Source organism: Rutidosis leptorrhynchoides, chromosome 3 (genome assembly GCF_046630445.1).
Source record: "Rutidosis leptorrhynchoides isolate AG116_Rl617_1_P2 chromosome 3, CSIRO_AGI_Rlap_v1, whole genome shotgun sequence".
Classification (NCBI taxonomy): Eukaryota; Viridiplantae; Streptophyta; class Magnoliopsida; order Asterales; family Asteraceae; genus Rutidosis; species Rutidosis leptorrhynchoides.
Window position 1 is genome coordinate 268,227,356 of NC_092335.1, and position 7,826 is coordinate 268,235,181.

A 7,826-nucleotide genomic window follows, 5' to 3' on the forward strand; every position below is an offset into this window, starting at 1 on the left:
TTTTAACAACAAGAACATAGTTTGAAAGTTTTCAAACTTGTTTGCAAACTAAATAGATCCTTCTAACTTAACTTTTAAAATACTTCAAGACCTGTAATATAACTTAAATATATGCTAACTTAACAAGGTATAAATTGATTTTTCAAAGAATATCTTAAAAACTGTTTTTACGACGTCGGAGTGTAACCGGGGACTGTTTTGGGTTGGATAATTAAAAACTATCTTAAACTTTGAATTGGAGGTTTATGTTCTGGAAAAATGATTTTTACTATAAATATGTTAACACATAAATATTTCATGATTTAATTCAAAGTATAAGTATTTTTAGAAAAATGGTCATTAAGTGTTATTTTTTTGTAACAAAAATGTTTAACTTCATAAGTTTCACTAAAGTTTCACCTATGCCGTGTGATTTTGAATACAAACCAAGGTATTTTCAGTTCATAGTCTTAAAGAGGGACTCGATCCAAGGAGATGGCAAGTTGAATCAACGAAAACGGATTTGTAACGAAGAAACTATGACCGAAACAAAATTGGTTATCCTAGACTTGTTTAACTTCGGGATTAATTGGGAAAAATTAAATAAATCACATATTTCTAAGATAACATGATATTTTATATATATGTACTTATAATTCAATTTTATATGGTTCAGGATCACCCGTAAACAACACGAGAAGATTAATCATAAGATCCCATGTTTGTACGCAACACGTCATTTGACAACACCGGTACTTTATGTACGCAACACGTCATTTGACAACACCGGTACCGTGGGTCAAGATTAATCTCGACCAATACATATACGATGGGGTTTTATTTATTTCGTTGGGGGTTTTATTTATTTCATTGCGGGTATATTAAACATCTAAAAATGAACCATTAAAATTGAATTACTAACAACGAGCTGCTAACTACGGACTAAGGAATTATTCAAAGTATTAAAAGTATAACAAGTATATATATGTGACGTTTGTTTAAAAAGAAAAGGTATTGATATATTATATATGGATAGGTTCGTGATATCAACCGGAGACCAAGTCAAATTATATATATCTTCAAGACGAAAGTGAGTATATAGTCCCACTTTTAAACTCTAAATATTTCGGGATGAGAATACATGTATTTTATGTTTTACGTTATGGACACAAGTAACTGAAAAATATATTCTACGTTGAGTTGTACCACTGGCATACTTCCCTGTAGCTTGGTAACTAATATTTACAGCGGTATTGTAAACGCGAATCCTGTTGATAGATCTATCGGGCCTGACAACCCCAACCGGACTGGACGGCCAGTATTCAACGGTTGCACAGTACTTCGTTTCGTGACTACACTTGGTACAGTGTAGTAAGATTTCATATTAAAGGGAATATGCGACGTGATTAATTGTTAAGTATGGTTACCAAGTGCTCAACCACTTAGAATATTTTTATTAAAATGTTTATATATGAAATCTTGTGGTCTATATTTATATCGCTGTCGACATTAAACCTATATCTCACCAACTTTATGTTGACATTTTAAAGCATGTTATTCTCAGGTATGAATTAAGTCTTCCGCTGTGCATTATCTCGTACTAAGGATACTACTTGAGGCCATTAAGGACTTATATCATAAGGCGTTGCATTCGAGTCATTGAAGTTCATAGAGACTATTATTAAGTAAATGGCGGTTTAGGTCATTTGAATATTATGAAATGTCAGGCGAATATGTCAATTATGGATGTAACTATAGATTGCCTTATAAGAATAAATGCAACGTTTGTAAGATGTATCATATAGAGGGCAAGTACCTCGCAATGTTATCAACTATTGTAATTCGTTTGTAATCAATATGGACAACGTCCGGATGATTAGTTTTGGATCCTTTCAGTTGGTCTTAGTACCTCGCAATGTTATCAACTTGATCTTAATATGATTTCGACACGATAAACAAAGTCTGTAATGTTGAATCTCATAAACATCATCATCATCATCATCTTCAATTGTTCATCATCAAGAGCTTGGATCATCTAATCGTTTGCATAATCGGACTCTACACATTCTCCTCTACGCGTCTACATTAATCTTTTCTCGATTAGGGTATAAACCCTAACCCTAGCTTTTTGATTTTTCTTATATTTTACTGATTTTGTATGTTATATTGATAGTATGATGATTGTATGTTATTGTATTGTTGATAGTATGCGTAGAAATGCTCGTTAATTCATGTTTTCGGTTTGATTGTTTTGGGACAGCAGCTTGTTTGTTCATTTCTGTAAACATAACTGATATAAAAGTGAAATTAAAGTGTCTAGATGTGTTCCTCTCATCAAGACATTGAATTTAGACTCCGGATTCATGTTATTTCGATTCCCGGAGCTCTTGTTATGATTAAAACTAGTTTATAACCCCGCGACTTCGCGGGGTTTCACATAAAATTTTCGTAATAAGTCTATTGATGTAATAGTATAGTTTAGTATGTCAAGTCAACACTCAAAGTATTGGTTTTCAACTGATTTTGTAAGTACGTGCATCATGTAGTTTAATACTACCTCCGTCATATTACAAGTGTCTACTTACTTTTTGTATACAGTTTTAGGAAATTACACTAACTTCATTATCCACCAATAAGAAATCTTCACTCTCAGTGAACACTTGAATAGCAATGTAGACACTTGTGGCAGGACGGAGGAGTATGTTTTAGTAATTTGATATAAATGTGTTCTATGTTATATAGATTCGATTTGCATCGTGCTAGTCTCTATTTTTTTGTATGCGTAGGTTTATATATATAAAAACATTGTGATCGTGTGATGAGAGATGTAGATTAAGAATAAACTAAAACACTAATATGTGTAATTCTATACATTCATTTCATTCAACGTGCATAATTATTAATAGAATTACTTAAATCTTGTAACCAAATAAAAAACATAAGTGTTGCTTCAACTGATATTTCATTGATCTATTCAAAAAAGATCACAAAAGCAATACATCAACAATCACGTATTTCACCCAATATGCCCCTAGTTCAAAATAATAGCTAATCAATTATCGATGCATCGTCGTATGCGTTCAAAAAATATTTTGGTCAGATATTTACCCTTTAACCAATTAGATATAAATCTTAACCTAAACTAACTCATTCATTAGTTAATAGTTTGGGTGAGAGAGACCACTTTTAAGTCTACACCGCAAAAGTGTTTACAACTGTCAGCAGAGTTTTGTATAATGTTATTTGCGTTATACCGGAGTACCATTCAATAATGTCACTCTATTCTCAACACCACAAATAAACGCCTATAAATACCTATTCAAAAGTTTGAGTATATGTAAGAAGACTACAAACCGCCGCTACCATTCAACGAACACAAAACAATAAGCAAGGCATTACCATTCAATAAACACAAAACAATAAGCATCCTCTTATCATTTTATTTAAACTGTATCAACCATTAACAAAATCAAAAAGCTATTTACCAAATGAATACCCTTTACCCAACAAAAAAAAAAACTCTATAAAACTAAATTTCTTAAAAAAAATTCCAAACCACCTAAATGCATATGAACCAAACAACAGAAGATGCAGTGACAACAATACACAAACTAAGAAACACAAATAAGCATCTACAACTCTATTATCAACAAACATAATCTGTATATAAATGTACCACTACAATAGTACCAAACTATATTATCAATAATACTCCATCAGCATCGATATATGAAGATATTGCAACCTTGTGTTGAAGTTGTACAGCTGGCTGAGAAACTAAGCCAACATCCTGATGTAGTTGATCATTTGAGGAACGCAAAATTTCTAATCAAGTGAAATAACAACCGTATGACATAAAAAAAATATTGAAACCAAGTAATTACCAGAAAGATTGGTTTCATATAAATTTGCAGCTGGTGACAAATGACTACCCATAAAAAAAATCTATACTTCATCAATTCCTGCAAAATTGAGATCCATATGCAGAGTGTTATTGTGGGATTCGGGACTATGACGACCCAGTCAACCTATAAATGTTGGTGTTTATCTTCTTATATGTGTGTGATAGCGAACGATTCCAAGAGCAGATAGGCATTTTTAACTTTTGAAGTCAAAACTAAAACATCAAAAAAGCTTCCAAATTTCATTAAACAATATTGTAGGGGTTACCTTGCATTTCAAAAGGTTGAAGTCATCGTAGGAGATCGACTGATATATATAAAGGACATAACAGAGAAATTGTTGCTTCTTTTGACTACCAAAGTTCTTTATACAAAGACCACATTATGTTGTTTACAGATTTCTCAACAACAAACCTGCACATAAGAATTCAGCGTTAATAAAGAGCATCTAAGATCCGAAATTTATATGTATGTATGCATTCAGAAAGCGATAGCTTAGACATTACCATGGACCCCCAGCAAGTTGCTTACCTTATCCTTGGCCAATTGTGTAACACCAAAAACCTTTATGGGATCCTAAGAAATCCCCTGTATCCGCTTTAAATAATATACCCTATTTTCCACCGGTATGTCTCCCACAAAGTCATAGAATTTAGACACCATTAGCATCCAAATCAAAATCACGATGTGTCTCAATAAACCTTAAATCTTTCTATAAAAACTACCACATTGGTAACACGCATGAGAACAGAAGAGTTATAGAGTCGCAGTCCTTCCATTTATTGGTACGTCCTAAATGAGTGTTTTGTATATCCAGTCAACTCATTTGACATATCCATTCCCCTTTTAAGATTCTCTATTTTACTAAGGGGGTTTGAAATTAATAAAACCCAAATTAACCATTCGTTATGTAAATGGATTATAATTTCCAGGTGAGGAAAACAATGTAATATAAAATTGATTGGAGATGACAATAGCAATTCTTACATGATGTCTCTATATTTTGTAATGACCACGGAGAAAATAATCCAAATGTGTTACACCTGCATAGAATGTTACTTAGAAGTAACTTTAGATAGCATATGGCGTACTTAAAAGTCCAACTGGTCTATCCATAAACACTATATCTGTTATGCACACAATTGACTTATTATTGCTAAACATAACTACATAAGTAATAGAGGTTATAGTGAGACAGAACTTCGTCACCTGCTTTCGTAAAGCTGATCTCCTTATAAACTACTGCTCCAAGAACAACCACATAAAACCTGCAAACATTACATTGCATTAAGTATCAAGTACCTTTTATGATAACATAAATGAAAAAACACATATACAAACAGTCAAATTACCTTTTACATCATCAACTAATGCAGACTCACTTCCATTTAACGACCAGATACGTTAGTTCCATTAAATAGTTTCTTTCAAAACATCAATTATCAATTTGATTATAATATCACATTTGAATATAGCTGATCAAACATTTAAACAAAAAAAACAAACATAAAAAAACCACAAAATGTGTACATTACTACTAATTGACGAAAAAACTGATAATTAGCATATTATTAGCAACAGTTACCTATATAATCGTTAATTAATATAATGATAAGAATAATTAACTTGATTTGAAATATCACAGATATTTCAAATCTCATCTCTCATCTCTTTAAAATCAAGCATAATCTCATCTCTCATCTCTTCCTTCTTATGATTGTATCCCGATTCATTCGAATCGATCACACAATGATTCTGCATAACAAATAAACAAAATTCCTTAATCAAACCCTTAAAACTTTAACTTTGCAAATCATCACACTAAGATTCAATTGGAGCATAAATTATATACAATCAAACAAATTTAATGATAACAACATATATATAATCATATCATAATTCATAATTCATATTCATAATCAAAATTAAAAGAAAAGAGTTACACAAATCATAACATAAATGGTGTCAGAATAGTCGGTTTTGAAGGGGTTCTCTCAATTTCAACAACTAATATTATAACCACTGATCTATTCAAACATTTTAAAATAATACTTAACCAACTTTAACTTTGATTGTGTTCTGTGACAATATTATTACTTGACCTCTGCTTAATAATAATATAACAGTAAACGATAATCATAATCTTGTCAATCAGCACCAAATAGATCAAATATTTAAGACTTGAAAACATTCAGCGAGTTTCAAAATAAAATACTTTATTACATAAATTGAAACCCTAAATCAGTTTACCTGTGAATTTAACCCACGCGATGGCTGTGAATGCGTATTGAAACCCGACATTATTATCCAATCGTTGTCGTGGACAATTTATACAGGAGTTGCATAAATCAGTGTCTCGAATGATATTAAATCGGTTGGGTAATATCAATATTTCATTTGTATTTGACAATCTGAAAAACGGAAAGGATTATGATAATTTTCTAGGATGAATTGCCTTTTTGTGTAGAAAGGAGCAAAATGTATGAAACCCTAAAAAATGTTTGACAGGGCACTGTTAAGCGTAATCTCAACCCGTCTTTAGTTTTGGGTTTTTTTTAGGGTTTTTTTTTTTTTTTTTTTTTTTTGACAATAAACAATTGAAATAGATGAGAGAGACAAATGTTGAGTGATCAAGTAATCTAATGGTTGTAATTAAAAGTTGATCTTTAATCCAATGGTCCATTTTACTCCATTTAAATTTTTTAAAATTTGATTAGCAAAATTTGACTTTGTTATTATATATAATATAGAATATAGATATAGATATAAAATATAGATGGTGTTTTATTGAAATCAAAATGTAAAAACGAACTGACTCAGGTATGGTCCGACTTTGTGACCACTTTTGGAGTCTTTAGGGTGTACTAGTGTGTTAGGATTGATGATTGGATGAACTTTCATGTTCGGGTCATCGAAATCCGAGCCACGAATCACCCGTTATGACTAAAACATGTTTTTGAACGGATTAAAGCTCCAAGTTGAATAATGGCTGTAGGTCACGACTTGTGTGACGATCCGAAAATTTCTGACCAAATTTAAACTTGATCTTAATATAATTTCGACACGATAAGCAAAGTCTGTAATGTTGAATCTCAAAATATTGGAACTATTTTCATGTAACCATTTGACTATCCCGATGAGTCGAAGATGATGAAAATATTACGTAGTCCTGCTACGCTATTACCATCTGATTCTGATAGGATATTGGGCTGTAAATGGGGTCACCATAATTGGGTTGAAATCTTGGGCTGTTAAATTAAGTAATTGGGCTCCTTTTAATTTAATGGAAATCGATAATACCTGATTATAACGAGTATAAGAAATTATGGTACTAAGTAAAATCGAAAATAATAAGCAGAGCAATGGTTGGGGGTGTGGTTGTTAAACGGGAGGTTGCGGGTTCGAGTCTCGTTTGGGTCGTTCTTTTTATAAAAAGCTTATTAGAAGGGTATACACTCTTATTCTCAATTCTATTATTATTATTATTATTATTATTATTATTATTATTATTATTATTATTATTATTATTATTATTATTATTATTATTATTAATGTTGTTATTATTATTATTAACTAGTGTTGTTATTATGTTAAAATTAATAATATAATTAATATTATTATCACTTTTGTTATTACTAAGTAAAATCACTAATTATTACAAGTATTATTATTATCAATACTAATATTGTTGCTGTTAATACTAAAAATATCATTACTTTTAAAATTTATCATGTTATTAAAAATTGGTACTATCATCGAAATTAACATTTTTAATAAAATTATTAATTTGTTATTATTATTAAAAGATAACATCTTCATTATTATTATTATTATTATTATTATTATTATTATTATTATTATTATTATTATTATTATTATTATTATTATTATTATTATTATCATGATCCTTAACTTTGTATTATTACAAATATCAATTTTTACAAA

At 30.4% G+C, this 7,826-nt stretch overlaps 1 long non-coding RNA gene across 3 annotated transcripts; it reads right to left on the bottom strand.

The window, feature by feature from the left end:
- Positions 1 to 3,357: 3,357 nt before the first annotated feature.
- Positions 3,358 to 6,382, bottom strand: LOC139897391 (uncharacterized). 3 transcript variants are annotated; one of them, XR_011776554.1, is made up of 6 exons: positions 6,132 to 6,382; positions 5,467 to 5,636; positions 5,234 to 5,356; positions 4,150 to 5,149; positions 3,864 to 3,941; positions 3,358 to 3,769 (listed from the first exon to the last, which is right to left on the bottom strand). It is a non-coding gene; the product is annotated as an uncharacterized lncRNA (long non-coding RNA). The 3 variants fall into 3 exon arrangements; XR_011776555.1 differs by having other exon boundaries at positions 4,150 to 4,924; positions 5,091 to 5,149; positions 5,234 to 5,636; XR_011776553.1 differs by having other exon boundaries at positions 5,234 to 5,636.
- Positions 6,383 to 7,826: the final 1,444 nt, after the last annotated feature.